At 39.2% G+C, this 18,224-nt stretch overlaps 1 protein-coding gene across 5 annotated transcripts in view; it reads left to right on the top strand.

Moving 5' to 3' along the window:
• The window catches only part of LOC309364369 (contactin-4), a 528,932-nt gene that overhangs the window by 191,127 nt on the left and 319,581 nt on the right, over positions 1–18,224 (top strand). The window contains exon 1 of one of the 5 annotated variants that reach the window (XM_081901473.1): positions 12,053–12,068. The exons of the other annotated variants lie outside the window; for them this stretch is intronic. The gene's annotated coding sequence lies outside the window, so the exon portion shown is untranslated. Of the gene's footprint in view, positions 1–12,052; positions 12,069–18,224 lie in introns of those variants that run through there. 5 annotated transcript variants of the gene reach the window in all.

The following is an 18,224-nucleotide window of genomic DNA, read 5'->3' as shown; positions in this document are numbered from 1 at the left end:
AATGAGATCTGTGCAAACTATAAACTCCAGTAATTTTAATGTTCTATCACAGTGACATTGATATAAATGTTTCTTTTTGTTTTATTTAGAACACCTTTAGATTCATGGCACATATAGAATGGAATGCAATGGAATGGTTTAAGGTAGATGTGGGGTTGGGGGACAACTCACGATGTTGCTGGACTCCCAATTCCAATGGGACACAGCCTCAGGTTAATCAAAGACTATGTTTTGCTCAATGATTTATGAGAAATGCATGTTTTATTCACTTAGTTTAAGCAGAATATATTTTTAAGCAAAATTTATTTTTGTACCTTAAGAATTCACCTGTAAGAAGGGGGCCCCAGCTTGCCAGGGCCCCTGATTTGGGGGTGTGGCAGGGGGAGGTACCTGACTTAATTCAGGTGCATATCCACCTGGAAGCCAATCTACCTGGAAGAGGGACTAGTGGGATTTCAAGGGTGGGACTAGGATTCACTCCTGGGCCATGGCTTCAGCTGTGCCATCACTGACTTCCAATCCTTCCCTCCATAGGGAAAATAGCTTGTTGGTATGGATGGAGACTTGCCATGCAACATGTCCCAGTTTCAGTCCCTGGCATTTCCAGTTAGGGCAGGGAGAGAAACCTTCATGAAGCCTTGGACAGTGACTGCCAGTCAATTTTAATATTATTGAACTAGATGAACCAGTGATCTAACTTGATATAAAGAAGCTTCCAGTGTTCCTAACATTTGTGTTCCACTTGTTGCGGCAAATTATAATGAACAACAATGTATAGTTGCATTTGGGAAGGCATTGGTGCAGATCCACGGTGTGCACAAAATTCATACAGACTTCAATGGAATGCATTTGCTTTAAAATCAAGACTGGAGCTTTGCTCAAAAAGTGTTAACTTACGGTAGGTCTTATATAGGCTTCTTTACAGTTCTGTTGCGCCAGAAGCAGTTTAGTCTTGCTGGCCACATAACCCGGAAAGCTGTCTGTGGACAAACACCGGCTCCCTCAGCATGAAAGCAAGATGATTGCCGCAACTCCATAGTCACATTTGACTGGACTTAACTGTCCAGGGGTCCTTTACCTTTACCTTTTACCTTTTGCCTTTTTCCATTGTGGCCCAGACATTCGATTGAACACCTGGGGTCATTACACATTCTTTTGCTTACTGCTCAGTATTGTGTACATATTTAATATTCTTGTGAGTACTCTTAAATATAAAACGTTTTCAGGGAGGCTGCTGCATTTTGTTTGTTATTAGCTTTCCACAATTTTAAAGTGACTTGGTACATCATTCTCAGATTTTGTTATGGGCAAGGTCAAAAACACAAAGTGTGCAAGTACTTTGTAATTGGATGTCTGTTCGAAGCACCAGGGAATTCAGTCTATTACATGCACTTCAGTGCACTAAACTAACACTACATGGAGCTATCAGAGCATAGAATAGACTCACTAATCTCTCTGTAATAATTATTGCAGGTGTGCCAGTAGCATAAGACATGCATTCACTGTCTGATGTGCTTTAAAATGTAGTTTTTTTTTGTTTAGTACATTTAATAAAGGCATCAATAGCTTTCACCAGCATTTATGAAAGTTACAATATTATTTATTTATTTATTTATTTATTTTTCTGATCTATGTATGTTTCATGGGTTTTATTTTTTTAAAGGACACACGTATCACAACAAAACCCCTAACTCATTGCCTTGTATTTTCTAATATAAATGCATGCCACAAGCCTCTTAGGTTGGCCAGTTCACAGCTAATTATGTATTACCACAATAAGCAAATAAAATTTGTTCCGTTTGTTTTCAGTATTTATTGTTTATTGTTCAGATCAAATTATAGCTCTGTTCAGGCATTCTTCTCCTCCCACATTGGGTGGGGGAGGCAAATGTCGGGATGCTGCTGAATTCAAAGAGGTTTGCACATGGTCAGATCTTCCACAATTATTATTATTATTATTATTATTATTATTATTATTATTATTATTATTTCACCCTTCAGCGTGTGGAGGGCAGGGGGACTGGTGGCAAGTACATGATGGAGGGAGGCAGAGAGAGCTAGCACGTCCCAAACTTTTCCTTCACACAATTTGTAATTGCAGGATGAAACGAACACCTACATATGTTAAACAACCATAAGCAAAAAAATAGATTGATCTGAAATTGCCACATAGCAACCTGTAAGCATTCCATTAATCAGTTTTATCCACAAACTTCTTTAAAATTCACATTATGTCAAACTGTTCCTGAAGTGACTAATTTTTCCACTTTGCTTTTTGTGCATTTTCAGTATATATGTGATTGTTACTAGCAGAACTGTAAAAAATATGCACTGTGAATGATACACATTCCATAGTTTATGGGGTCCTAATTCCTCAGCACACTGAAAGGTTTAATGCAGCTTTACATTAACTTTGGGATGGAGCTGCTAAACCATCGCACTCCCCTGTCTAATTTTTATTTGAATGCATGATGGCAATACGCTCACGTTACCATTTTTACAGCATTACTGATATGCAATATATTATTAGATTGCAATCCTACGTGCATTTACTAGGGGGCTTTCTTCAGAATATACATGCCTAAGACGGTAGTGCAAATAAATGTGTTCGAGCAATAATAAATGTTGTGTCTTTATCTTGAATTTAAAGCAAAGGATTGTATGTTAGTTAATTGCTTTTTAATTTAACAGCAACAAAAATTTCTGCTCTATTTTGCTCCATAAAATACAGTCCGATTAATGCAGTACAATTAGCTGCTTAGTTTTATATGGAAAAGCTCATACATATGCCACGTGGCTGATTAGACAAAGAGCGTTTTCAGGGAATATACTATAGGAACATCTATAGCCTATGCCTTTTGACAGGGACATTCCTAGAGGCTAGGAACAGCCACTTCAGTCTCAATGACATGTTGACGGAGAGCGTCTCCTCCTCCCGGAGGGGAGGGGTTGTGAGCGAGAATCGCTTCCCGCGTTCGCAGGGGGGCGTGGTTGGGCTCCCTGCGTCACTGAAGGCCTGGGCCCGCATCATGCACTTCAGCCAGTCAACCTGGCTGGCTGATGGGCATGGTTTAGCAGTTTAAAATGGCTGTGGGCCGACGAGCACCTCCTCCTTGTTCCCGGCTTCCTCAGATCACCCTCCCTTTAGGTTTTGCCTTAGCACCTGACCTTGCTATGGACTTCAGTTGGTCACCTTGGTTGTCCAATGAGCCTGGTAGGATTTTTTTCCACTTGGCAGATTGGCGCCAGCCACTTGGTTTTTTTCGCCTACCTTGTAGCAAATCATCACAACTTTGTAAGGTTTGGCGGTTAGGAATTGGAAATGGTGTTGTGTGTCGGAGGGGAGGTTGTGGCCATCACCTACCCCTCCCCTTGAAGGGTATTCCGTTAAAGGAATCCGGTGGTCGTGGTTCCTGTCTGATGCCCAGGTGGGGGCTAGGGCCATGGCACGACCCTTCGGTTACTCCAGGGGAAAGCTTCCAGTTGATTCGCATCAACAAGCTCCCCCTACAGGTTGTTAACTCTAGTGTGACTCCCTGCAGAGCGGGCAGGAGTCAAGTATAGTCTGTTTGGATCCAATGCCTAAGCCAATACCACTCATATTCTGTAACCAATAAAGTTGTGGGTTTTTTTAGCCCATTAACCTAAAATACTTCTGTCCATGTGTCTTATTTCATTACAAAGCGGGGAGCGGGGCCTCGACTCACAACATTATTGCACAGTGTTTGTATCTCCTTATTTAAGTCTCTCTACACCATTTGAATTTTAGTTTCTAGCCTGAATTCAAGACTTGATGAAGCCACAGCCATCACAAGAAAGCACTCCAGAAATACTGCTACAGTACTGGGTTGAAACCAACAAAGTTATTATTATTATTTATTTCATTTATGGAACACTTCCTATGAAGCACCTCTAAGCGATTTCGCAATGGATTTAAAGCACATATGAAACTATTGCATATATAAAAACAAGCACATTTATAAAACCAGTTAAACAATTGCATATAAAAGCAATTTCAAATCCAGTACAGATACAGATTAGGATTAAAAAAAAATCCACTCAGAAGTCTTGCCTGAAATGAAAAGTCTTCAACTGATGCCGAAAAGCAATAGAGACAGGGCCTGACCAATATATAACAGGAGGGAGTTCCCAAGGGTAGGTTCTACCATGCTAAACTCCCAAATCTAGCATTATGTAAAACAGGCATAGGGAAACTCAGCCCCCCAGATGTTTTAGGACTACAACTCCGATCATCCCTGACCACTGGTCCTGTTAGCTAGGGATGATGGGAGTTGTAGTCCCAAACATCTGGAGGGCCGAGTGTGCCTATGCCTGATGTAAAATAAACATCTTGCTAAGATGGTATCTCCTGCAGAGTGCAGTGATCAGATGGCTATATAAGCAATAAGACTTCTTTTTTTAAGGTATCCTGGTCCAAATATGTATAGGGCTTTATACACTAGTACCAGCAGGTAATTGAAAGATCATCTCTACAAATACCATCTTGTCAAGAAGTACATTCTCTATAATATAGGAATCGGGCCTTGGGTGCTGTAGCACCTACTCATAGGAAGTCCCTCCCATTAAATATTAGACAGGCATTAACATTGCTGCCTTTTCCGCATCTGCTGAAGCTCTTCCTCATCCAACAAGTCATTTAGGTAGAGATCTTTCCCAATCTGCACCTTTTTGGGGGAAATTGTTGTTTTCATGTTTTTAGAAGTTTTGACTGTTTTATCAATGGTGTGTTTGCCACCCTGGGCCAGTTTTGGGAGGAAGGGCAGGATATGAATTGTTATGATCAATCAATCAATTAACTCACTGGCAGCCAGTGTGATTCTATTAACAGCAGTGTAACATGAAGTTGAGCTGCTGAGCTGCCACATTTTGCCCTAGCTGCAGCTTCCAGGTCGACTTCAAGGGCAGCCTCACAAAGAGTTAACTTTAGTGACGTGTTTGCTTCATAAAAATGCTAACCCAGCTTTAGTGAAGCTGGACATATCTGCAACAATTTAAAATACAGAACAAAGCTAAATGTATCCCTTTGTAGAGATTGGTATAAAGATTGAATTAGTTAATCTCTGTAAGATGTCCTCCGTGTAGGAGTTCCTCTTCTATTAACCTTTTTTCATTGATACTGATGGCCACGCCTGATAACTTCATAGCAAGATACAGTGTGCAGCATTGATTAAAATAATTATGCTGCTTGCAGAGAGTTACACCAGAAACATCTGTTCGTACAAGAACTTGTCTTAATATTTCCCTTCATTCATATGCATACATTGTCTCCAGGGTCTTCTGGATTTTTAAAAATCTGTATTCACTTGCCTTTTTTAAATTCCATTTCCTTTATTCCCTGTTCTTTTTTCTTCCTTTGTTTTTGAGAAATGTTCCTTGCCTTCATTAGTCTTTTCTTTTTATAAGAAACAAAAAACTTTTTTTACTATTACTTGACTTTTTTTCCTTTCTATTTATAGTTTCCCCTCATTTCTGATAACTTTTTCCTTCTGCACTTAATTTATCAATGACTTTTTAAATTCTCTTTGTCTAGTTTTTGTGCTATTGAGCTAAATCAAGGCTCTCATTTTGTGTTCTGAAGAAATAATAGGTCTCTCTGAATATATATATGGGGGGGGATAATGATCCGTTTGAGCTAGATTTTGCTATCAGAAAGCTATTTCAGATGACTGAAGGGTGGAAAATTATCTATTTTAGACTCTCTGATCTGCATTCTGTACATTATTATTTATAATTTATAACATTTATGTAGTACCTAAAAATAGAAATCTTGTGTGTGTTCACATGGAAATCAAGTAACACCTTTTTACAAAGCATTTAAAACTGATATACTGTAGATAAAAGTATATGCTGTAGATCAGAGCTTTCCAAACTTTTCATGTTGGTGACACATTTTTTAGACATGCATCATTTTGCGACACAGTGATTTGGTTTTACTAGCAAACCGAAGGTTAAATTAACCCCTTTCCAGCCGCAGCAGGAGCGTGGGGAGTGTTCAGTGACACACCTACAGACAGCAGTCGACACGCTAATGTGTCACGACACACAGTTTGGAAAGCTCTGCTGTAAATAAAGTTTAAGCGTTAGGAATCAGTATCCAGGAAAACTTGAGTAAACATGTGTCAGGGAACTGCCATCGGAGAGTCAGGTGGTGGAAGGGCTCAGGGAGGCTAGGAGACCTTCGGATGCTGGGGAAGGAACCAGTAAGGGGAGAGGGAGAGTTCCTGCAGAAACTCAATCGGAGGAATGGCTCCAAGATGTTTCCAGTGAGAACAGCGGGGAGGGCTCAGGACCTCTGCTGGGGACGCCCACTCCGCAGAGGAAACTGTCACGCAGAGAATCCAAAAGGAGAGTTTCCGTCAAGGAACTCTTATGTTGGCGTAAATTCCGGAAACGCCCACTGACGGATTCTGCCAGCGATTGAGGTGGCCATGCACCCATGGCTCCTCGGACTGGGAAAGTTTAGGAACTGATGGTAAAGCTTGGAGGACTTAAACGCTTACGCACGAGCAGCCCCCTTTTCCCATTACAACATGTATATTTTAAAGGGGCATTTCATGCAGTCTACTGTATGTACAGTAGTACCTCGGGTTACATACGCTTCAGGTTACATACTTCGCTAATGCAGAAATAGTGCTTCAGGTTAAGAACTTTGCTTCAGGATAAGAACAGAAATCGTGCTCCGGCGGCGCGGCGGCAGCAGGAGGCCCCATTAGCTAAAGTGGTGATTCAGGTTAAGAACATTTTCAGGTTAAGAACGGACCTCCGGAACGAATTAAGTACTTAACCAGAGGTACCACTGTACATCTAAATCAACCTCTGGAAGGGCATTCCGAAGGATGGGCACCAGCACTAAGAAATCCTGCTTCTGTGTTGTGACCAGATGGCAATCAGGCCAATGGACCATCTAGTCCAGCAGCTTGTTCTCAGAGTGATCAACCAGATGCCCATGGGAAACCCATAAGCAGGACCCCGAACACAAGAACACTCTTCCCACCCACCCAAGTTTCCAGCAACTGGTGCCAGGCTTTTTTTATGGTATTAAATGTCAACAACAAAACCTTGAACCTGGTTTTTCATTGCCAGTGTAATATATGCAAAACTAGACATCCTAGCAGTCGAATTTTGCACTGGTTGAAGCTATCAAATCATGCATAAGCTCCACATACAGCTTATTGCAGCAATCCAGACTTGTTACCAGTGCACAGACAATGATGACAAGGCTAATCCTCTTGAGGAACCGTCATAGTAGGCTAACTCACCAAAGCTGGTAATGGGCACCTTGAGCCACTGAGGCAGCAAAGTGGGACTTCTTTGCCTCCTCCGCTGCTGCAAAGTGGGAGGAATGATCATGCCATCACAACAGGAATTTGCACTCCTGCTTTCATTGCCTGGGGTTCCCAAGTAAACCAGGGACCTTGCTACGTTCCACAGTGTCTGAGGAACACAAAAACTGTGGAAAGTAAATAATTGAATGGCTCTAGATTTATTTATATTTTTGAGTGGTACACTAATATTTATTAGAAAGAATCTGTTGTGGAAAGAGCAAGAGCACATGTTCACCTTAAAACGGCAGAGTTCTTCTAGTGTGTGTTTTATTCCTCTCATTACGAGCTCTGAGTTTTCTCTGATAAAAATGTTACTCTGAAAGGTTACCAGAACGCAGTTCCTAGTCGCTTTCAGAAATCTGATTAAATAGCATTCATGGCATTGCAGCAATATTTTGATAACATTTTAAATATTTAGGCTATGATTTTTAATGATGGTGCCATACCGGGGTCTTTGGGGGAAGCACTTTTGCTACCTGCCATGCCAATTAAGTAATGTGCCTGCCTGACTTAAGCAACAGCTGAGAGTGATTGTTTGGGTGAGTCTCTTCACAGTCTGATAATGCAGAACCTATGCAGTTCTTTCTCCTGCTGTGATGCTTTTATGTTTTCTACTGATGCGTTTCTCCTTGTTCCGTCTCATCATAGCCTGTCAACTTTTGCCAAAGGGCTTTGCACTCCATTTTCTGCATTCTTCACATGTCTAGATTTCACTGCTCATCTTTCTTCTTAACACATCTAATTGCTCATCCCTACAAGATTTATCCCTAGACATCTCCCGTGGGTGTCCTTCTCATCTAAATATCAGGACTTAATGTATTCAAAAATTAACAGTGTTTAGTCAAAAATTAACCTTCTTTTTCATTTGTTGTTGCTGTTGTTGTTCCAGTAGACCTCCTGTGTTTTTAAAAGACATACAGTGGTACCTCGGGTTAAGTACTTAATTCATTCCGGAGGTCCGTTCTTAACCTGAAACTGTTCTTAACCTGAAGCACTGGGGCCTCTCGCTGCTGCTGCGCTGCTGGAGCACAATTTCTGTTCTCATCCTGAAGCAAAGTTATTAACCTGAGGTACTATTTCTGGATTAGCGGAGTCTATAACCTGAAGCGTCTGTAACTTGAAGCGTATGTAACCCGAGGTACATACATAATTAAGTGAAACTAATTAACATATGAAGTTAATGCGCTAACATTCAGTTCACAGAGCAGCTGTAGGGTAGGCCAAGCAGATACACTTGCATCATTTTTTTAGCTGTCATTGGTAATCACTACTGTAGTAATACCACATTTTCCCATTGCATAATGGAAATAATCTCTTTTGTTCAGCTAAAAGTATAAACAGTTATACTGGGTTTTTGGAAAGTTTTGAATAGAAAAAAATTATATGCAAATTATTGCATTGGATAATTTGCATTAGAAAATGTTCACTTTGCGTTAGAAAGTGTTCTAATTTAGCATTCTTATTTTACATACATTTAGTAAAGATAAATACTTTGAAACTGCCAAGCTTGCCTAATATTGAATTTGGAACTGGCATTCATTCATTGTTACTAATGAAACTTATGGAAAAAAAAATTCCACCAAAAAAACAAAGTACAGTACTGAGAAGAATTCTTCCCTACATCACTGAGTATAAAATAAAGGTTATAAATAATATGATTTACATATAATGCCCTAAATATCAAACTAAAAAAATCCCTCAGATCTTAACAGAGATTCATCTAATATGGTTGGTGATTGAAAACACATGCATACACAAATATTGCACTGTAAAAATAGACACACACACACATTATGGTATTACAGAAATAAAATAAAAACAATTTGGAGAAAACAAATAATTTGAAAAAGACAGCTTTTATATACTCAGACTGGCAGGTATTACATTTCCCCTTGGTCTCTATTCTGTTCCTCCCCCTCCTTTATTGTACTATTGCACAAAAATGCCCTGAGCACAATATTGCAGGCTGCTATTGTGATATCATGTTGATTAATCAGTGTCATTGTTGCCACAGATCTAGCAGCATCCCTCAGTGAATTATTGCTGTTTATATCACTGCACAGCTGTTTAAGGCTATTCTATGGCATCAACAACTGGAATGCATTTAAATATGTTGGCTAGTATCAACTACATGAATGAATGGTTAGGTAATGCTTGTGTATATGCAGCTCCACTAATAATATGAGGGATAGATCCTATGTCATTGGTACTTCATTCTACCTCACCTGAATGCCAGTTTTGAGCTTCATAAAAGTTAACTTTATGAATGTACAATAAATTATTGCAACCTTATTCAGCCGTAGGCAAAGCTTGATTTTCATAAATTAAAGCTCATTTCCTGTGCCTTTGATACCGCAGGTCAAAAGATGGAAGCAAGACTGTACTATATTAATTTGAACAAATGCTGTCATTTATTAATGTATACATAACTTCCTTTTTTTTTACCAGACTAGTTTTACTAAAGTATATTAATGAAGTCTCAATGTTAACCTTAAACTCTGATTGCTCAGATATCTTAATAAATTCAGTTTATTGTATCAATATGGAAATTTTTTTGCTGTAATCATTTATTAAAACCTATTCTGTTCATGAAAAGGTTAGAAAGTAAGATCATGTTTCATGACACTGTAAACATTCAGGATAATCATGTTTTTAAAATACAGTGGTACCTTGGGTTACAGACACTTCAGGTTACAGACTCCGCTAACCCAGAAATAATACCTCAGGTTAAGAACTTTGCTTCAGGATGAGAACAGAAATTGTGCGGTGGTGGCACGGCGGCAGTGGGAGGCCCCATTAGCTAAAGTGGTTCTTCAGGTTAAGAACAATTTCAGGTTAAGAACGGACCTCCAGAACGAATTAAGTTCTTAACCTGAGCTACCACAATTAATTTCAAAAGAAGGCATTGGCTGAAAGTCTTCACTTTCTATAGAACTCTGATGCCACAATACTAAGCCTATCTTAAAGCTGATGCTAAACATGTCATCCAAACTAAACCAAACAGCTTTGGGCTGTGTGGGCTTTCACGTGACTGGAATCATAAAATTGTAGAGTTGGACAGGACCGCAAGAGTCATGTTGCCCACCCCTGGAATGCACAAATCTCAACTAGATCATGTATGACGGATGGCTCTCGAACCTCTACTTCAATATCTTCAAAGAAGGAGAGACCACCACCTTCTGAGGGAGTCTGATCTGCTGCTGAACAGCTCTTACAGTCAGAAAGTTCTTCCTGGTGTTTAGTCGGAATGTCCGTTCTTCTAACTTGAAGCCATTGGTTTGGGTCTTAGCCTTCGAAGTGGGAAGAAACAAGCTTGCTCCATCTTCCTTGTGACAGACATTTAAATAAGTTCTAAAAGGATTGACTGTGGGCAGGGAAAGAGCCACCAAGCCATCCCTGAGAGGATTATCTGTCCTCCGGCATGGCACATTGGCCTAAGCACATGTGTAATGCACACCCATGAGTCATGAAATCTGCCTTTCCAGTTCATTATCCTCACTCTCAGAGTCAACTGAGAGAAGGGGAGAACTCAGATTGCATAAATGTCTTGAAATTGTGATGTTTAAAATATTTGTTGTTTTAATGTATGTGCACACAAATGTCAAAATACTAAAAAGAATTCAGAATGAATAGTTTTTGTTAATGTGTTACTTGTAACTGTGTCATCATTGTCCCCCCCCCCCAAAAAAAAACCTGTCAGCTTCTTGAGTGGCTGCTAGCATTTTTAGATAAGGATTTAGCATGTATATACAGTGGTACCTCGGTTTAAGTACTTAATTCGTTCCAGAGGTCCGTTCTTAACCTGAAACTGTTCTTAACCTGAAGCATCATTTTAGCTAATGGGGCCTCCTGCTGCTGCCGTGCCGCTGGAGCACGATTTCTGTTCTCATCCTGAAGCAAAGTTCTTAACCTGAAGCACTATTTCTGGGTTAGCGGACTCTGTAACCTGAAGTGTATGTAACCTGAGGTACTGAATTCCTTACCCCGCAAAAAACAAACAAACAAATAAACACCCTACAACATCAAAAGGTTTAATGATATGACTGCTTCACACTAGTTCAGCTATATAGCTTTCAAGGATATAACACAAGGAGCTCTATGTTGGTTCTTTTTTTATTTCTGAACCAAGCATAATAATGTAGGACCCAGATGTCTCCATGGAGCCCGCAGATAGGGTTTGAAGGCAACAGCCCTCAACCACTGTTTCTCCACAACTGTTATTTAGGGCTTATTGTGCCTGGATCTGGAGTTAAGCTAACATGACCAATAACATTGATAGACAAATTCCTAAAGAAAAGGTAGAATACCATTTCAAATACTGTATGTTGCAAGCATTTATTCATTCATTTTATGTTAGTTCCTTCCATGCCAAGGATTCAGAGAAAGTAACAATACTTTGGGGAAATATAAGATAAAATATAGATAAATATTGAATAACTGTACTGTGTGCCTTGGCAGGAAGGCAATATATAAATGCAATAATAAATGAAATAAAATGCTACCAAAATAGAAATATGACAAATGAAAACCAGCAAAAAATTTCTTTAAGTGTAATCGCTGAAACTAAGCCCAGTCAAGAGGATGTTCGGATACAGGTTCTTATTAAGCACTTTAAATTTGTTTTCATTTGATTTATCTGTCTACAGAAAGCTGTCTTATACTAACACCAAACATTTTGTTACTGTTGGTGTATCCTGCTCCAAAGGAACTAGCAGAACATTGGTGAGGAATCAATTTCATTATTATTATTATTATTACATTACAAGAACACAGAATTTAATAAAGTATCATGGGAATATTTGAGGGTTCCACATCCTTGACATTTCTCATGTGGGGCAGCTGAGGAATGGGAGAGCGAGAAGGGATAGGGGAAAGTGGCTATTTTAAACACGGGCAGAGGTTTGAATAAGGCAGGAATGGAGGAATACTGAGGGGGAAATGTGGTTTTCCCCCATCCCTATTTTATACTTCCTCAGTGCTATGTTCAGGCTATAATGGAGTACAGTGGTATCGTTGGGCTGCCAGCATTGCAGTGCCGTTCTGGGAACAACCTCATTAGAAATGTAATCGTATTTAAGATTTAACATGCAAAAGAAAACATCCCATAAGTGAGTTTGTTGAGTGATGGAGACAGTTATTACGGGTTATTCAAATGTGTGTATTTGAAACAACATGATGTATTTGGTGCTTGTTTTGTGGATGTAATTTTATGGTTGATTTTATGCTGCTCACTGCTATGATTCTTTTTATTAACAGTGTCAGTATAAATAAAGTGTAAAGGCCAAATAACTTAAATCAAATAATAATTGTAGGCCCCAAATTACTCACATTTCCAAATAATATAAGGCCAGAACCTAAGAAGCAAATCTGTGGTCCCACACAGAATTTTAGACACTTTTACTTTTCTCTTCTCCTTCACTTTTTATGTACCTTATCAATTAATACACCCAAAGCAATTAAACTGTCTATAATTATCCCAAATACTGTGTTAATTTTCTGGACTTTTGCCAAGCAGCACATTTTACAATTGCTTACACTTCAAATACAGCAATCATCACTAATTATTTAAAATGCATTGGATACCAATTAGCAATCCACATTCTTGCATGCTGCGGCAAGTAAGCAAATAATCCCTTACAATACAGAGGGTATTATACAGCCTGACAACAATTGGAAGAAGTATGGAGGCTTAACTTCTATGGTATTAACTGCAGATTCAATGCAAAGAGCTTTTAGGAAAAAGAAAAAACTCCCTGTCATAATATTATTTAAATAGGCATCATTTCTGGTAATGGGTAGTTTAAAATTCATAGATAAAAAGGCATAATAAATAATACAGAAGGGATCAAATCATTCATTTTACCATGGCCCCATGGAGAGTTGCTGACTTGCATTAGTTTTCATTTGGCACACAACCAGATTTTGTTTTTGTTTTTCCAAATTATATTCCTGTTAGTTATGAAATTGAAATATTTTTGTGTTATTTGCTGATCTGGTGCAATCATAGGCATGTAAAACAGTGAGAATTGTCCTTCCTAAAAAAAGAAAAAAAGAAATCTTGCAAGAAAGAATGTGAAATGAAGATTTATAAGATAAACTTCATCAAAATTGGTAGATATGATTTGGCAGAGACATTATGTCTATGCTGTATGCAAGGCACAGGTTTGTGCCATTTCAGAATTTTGTTTGCACTGTAGTGGGCAGTCACTCAGTTATCTCAGTAAGGACATCACTGGGTTTAGCAGCAATATTCTATATAATCCAGTGCATTTCTTTGTTCATGCAGAATTCTTCCTTCCATTATACTGAGCGTGGAAAGTATTTCATGCAACTGAGTTCCATGTGTGTGGTTTGGAGTGCTTATCAATGACAGAATAATACCGCTGCAAATTTACCGTATATACTCGAGTATAACCCAACCCGAATATGAGCTGAGGCACCTAATTTTTTTAGCACAAAAAACTGGGAAAACTTACTGACTTGAGTATAAGCCAGTTTACCACACCACAAACCTGGTGGCGGCAGCAGCGGCGGAGGAAGAACAAGCAGCCCAAAAGGGCTGCTTTCGGGCTGCTCGTTCCTCCTCCACTGCCGCCGACAGCAGCAAAGGTGGAGAAGGAGGAAGGAGCAGCCTGAAAGGACCCTCACTCGAGTATAAGCCGAGGGGGGCTTTTTCAGCATAAAAAAATGTGCTGAAAAAGTCAGCTTATACTCGAGTATATACGGTACTTTATTCTTAATTCTTCTTGCATTTCTTTGAAACTGGGCAGTTTGATGGACATGTGAATTATTTACTATTATTATTATTATTATTGAATGTCAGTATGCATACTGATGCTCTGTATATAATTTGTATATTTAAAACAAGGTTTTTTTTAAAAAAAATGGGGGAGGGGGTGACAGATTTGAAACCACATCCTAGGGTTTCAAAGGAACTTTTTTGTGTTATTTAGACCACCCCATATCCCACAGTACTAATTGCAGGATGTGCTATGCATGAAGCATCTACATGAAAAGCCCACTACCTCCCAAGGCAGTCTGTTCCACAGTTGAACAGCTCGTGCCACCAGAAAGTGTCCCTGAACGTTTTGCCAAAATCTGTTTTCTCGCAATTTCCAGTCTGTCCTCTGTAGCAACAGAGAACAATAACATCAGCAGAATACTGTTGTGAAACCAAGCAGAGGGCCTTCTCGGTAGTGGTGCCCGCCCTGTGGAACGCCCTCCCATCAGATGTCAAGGAAATAAACAACCTGACATTTAGAAGACATCTGAAGGCAGCCCTGTTTAGGGAAGTTTTTAATAACTGATGTTTTAATGTATTTTCAATCTTCTGTTGGAAGCCGCCCAGAGTGGCTGGGGAGACCCAGCCAGATGGGCGGGGTAGAAATAATAAATGATGATGATGATGATGATGATAATGAATAACTGCACAACATAACTTTGTTTAGCTCCACCCACAAATGGATGCACCCCTAGAAAACTATCAGTGCACACATCAATTGTAATAATTGTTATATACCGTATGTACTGTGCTTGGTTATTATGCTTCATGATTGTTTTATGATTATATTTAATGTCATTTATTCTCTAAGTTGCTTGGGACTCTCTTCTCTGTGTGAAAAGTGAATAATATGGATAATAATAGCAGAAGAATGAACATATTTTTGCACGTTCTCTAGGAAAAGTGCCGAATAGTCATGGAAGTTAGTCATTGTCATCATCTATCATAGAAAGGTTTGCTTTCGGAAGGTTAGTAGTTAATGTTGTTCCTGACCTTTCATATTTACTATTGATGCTTCAGCAGATTGCTACGACGCAATAAATAATCATAGGGCTTTGTTTGAATGGCTTTCACAGCCTATTGTTCTAAGCAAGTAACGCAATAATGATTTCCAAAACAAGAGATGAACCATGAAAAGTAATATAAAACATACTTTGAAGGATACTTTTTCAGACTCACAGCTCCACACATGCAGGCTTTTATGAAGAAGATAATTCTGCTAATTATGAACAACAGGAATGTAAATATAAGTAGATTTCGACAATGGCCTTCTTTCTTTCATCTGCTGCTCTCAGCTGATTATATTCTGTAAAACATTAGAGCTGTAATTTTGTACAATTCTTCATTCTGTTGCAAGGATGGCTAACCTGCAGCCCTCCAGATGCTGTTCATTTCCAACTTCCATTAGCTCCAGCAAGTATGTCCAATGGTCAGTATGCTGGGAGTTGAAGTTTAGCAACATCTGGAGGGTTGAAAGTTAGCCTTCCTCTCATCCCATTGTATATCATGCCTTACGTACGGTCATTGTCTAAATTCCACTCCAGGGACTACAGGACAACCTAGCCACAATACAGGTCTATATCAGATTGCACCCAGTACTCAGTTTTAACTACACCAGTTAATGTGACCCATTCTTCTAGGAAGGATGAAAAAGCCTAGCACCTTTGTTGGTTCCAGATATGTTCTTTGAAAACTCTGAGACCAATATTGTGTGATATGGACCACAGAAGCATAAACATAGAAACTTAGCTAGACTAGGGGTATCTTATGTTAACATTGTGACTGCAACCCTGATCACTTCATAGAAAAGGGTAATCTTTGTTAGTAGAGAAGATAACATGAAATGTTATAGCTGTCTAAACCAAGGCAACCTTGGATATTAGCGACTGATTGTATTCAATCAGTATATAGTGTTAATTAGAAAAGAGAAATCGGCTGAATTATACTGTTGAAGATGTTGAAAGTAGTAGTCAGACTCAGCAGACCACTTCCTCAACTTTGGCCCTCCAGGTGTTTTTGGCCTACAAATCCCATGATCCCTAGCTAGCAGAACAAGTGGTCAGGGATGATGGGAGTTGTAGTCCCAAAACATCTGGGGGGGGGGGCTGAGGTTGAGGAAGCCTGCACTAGACCAATAATTCCTTTGAAAAATCACTCTTAAATGTACAATTTAACCCCCCCCCCATGGAACTTTCTCATTTATAATTTTTGACAGTGGAACAAACACCCTCGAAAGGTTGTGAGCTATCCTTCATTGGAGGTTTTTAAGCAGAGTTTAGATGTCAGGGACAGTGCTTTTTTCTGAGGGGATGCAGGGGTACACATACCCCTAAACATTTTGTGAATCTTTGTACTTTTGTCCATTTACTGTATTTATTTTCCCCGATTTGAACTATAAAATGGTGATTTTCTTGAGTCAAAATGAGAGTACTCCTAAACATTTTTTTAAAAGAAAAAAGCACCAGTCAGGGATGCTTTATTTCTGATTTCTGTATTGCAGGGGGTTGGACCAGATGACTCTTCAGTTCTGTGAATGTGTACTCTTAAGATCACAAAAGGGATTCTTGGAATTCCTAAAACAAATCTGGGAATTTGAATTGATTGAAGAAATAGATCCAACTAAATGGGCAACAGAATGTCGTTTTATTTGTATAATATACCATCCTCTAAAGCAGGAGAAGTTAACCTGTGGCCTCCAGATGTTGTTGAACTGCATCATCCCTGACCATTCACCATGCTGACTGAGGCTGCTGTAGTACAGAGCAGCTTACATAAAATTTCCAGGGCTGGACTTAATTAGTTTTAACTGTATTACTATGTCACGGGTCAGAACTTTATTGTTCAAGCACATGCAACACAGTCTGTGGCACCTAAAGAATCATCTAATATGTTTCGTGTACATTGGTTGGCCTTTGCATGGTGACTTCAGCATATTACTATCATCCTATATATATTCATGCTCTTCAATCATGTGGGTGAGAAAGAAGAGTGGGGTATAAATCTGTTTAAATGAGTAAATAAATAATGCTGTCTTTGCGTGCTTGCAAGGTCTGCTGCCGCTATCTGTTTGATTTCAGAATGCTACCACAAAGGTGGTAGGATTCTCAGGGCGATGATAATAATTATGTGTATAATCTTCTTCTGCTCCTCCTAATAAAAAATAATTTTACAAGGAGGAAAAACCCCCTGAAAAGTAAAACAAATGTACATGCTGAGTTGTAGATCTTTAATTGAATTAACATAAAATTTAATTGCCTTTGGGTATCAAAAGCTTTGTTTGTATGGAATGAAAATATTTTTTCCCCGTGTATAAATGCTAATTGTCGTAAACAAGAACATCTCTTGCTTTCAATATTCTGTGGGTATTTTAATTTGTAGGCATAACCATTATACTCAACTAGAATTAGGGATTTCCCCAAAGGCATCGTGAAGTAAGGAATTAGAATGGTGAGGCGCTTCTTGTCAATATGGCTAGAATGCCTACTTGCTGAAGGGAAAAAGAAAAGGCCAGTCTACAAAGGAATCTTTATTTGTGACAAAATTTTGAAGAAGAAGTGGGGGGAGGACTAATGCAGAGTGGGCATGAGGCACAAGGGAGTACAAGCCATATTGAAGACATGATGAGCTATTGATCTCCTGAGGGAACCCTCTGAAAAGCTCATCTGAAAAGCTATAAAGGACCACAGAGTGCCAAAGGTATCAACCACCTAGAAACAGATTAAAAAACCTCTTTCTCGCGCTTATTTTCTTCCTCTGATGACATGTGGAATGGTTGAGTTGTGATGCAGATGCAGAGGAGCAACAATTTAAATGGCTTATTGACTATCCTGACAGTGCTGCATTCCGAGGCACAAGATACTTGGACATCCATTATGAAGGCCTACAAAGACGTCTCCTTCATTATGTATGGGACACTATCAAATCTGATGAAGCGCAAATTGTTACTGTAATTCAGATCCTTGAGAAGTCTTTCCCTGCCCCCTCCTTGGCTGCTGATAAGTGGATTCACACCATGAAGGGTGAATAGTTTGCTGTTTCAAGCAGCTCATGTATCATCCAAGAATTCGCTTCTCCATATCACTAGGGAAGTCTATAAA

The sequence above is a fragment of the Podarcis melisellensis genome (genome assembly GCF_964234715.1).
Source record: "Podarcis melisellensis genome assembly, chromosome: 2".
In the NCBI taxonomy this organism is placed as follows: Eukaryota; Metazoa; Chordata; class Lepidosauria; order Squamata; family Lacertidae; genus Podarcis; species Podarcis melisellensis.
Note: the sequence above shows the minus strand (reverse complement) of the source record. Positions and strands in the feature narration are given on the sequence as shown.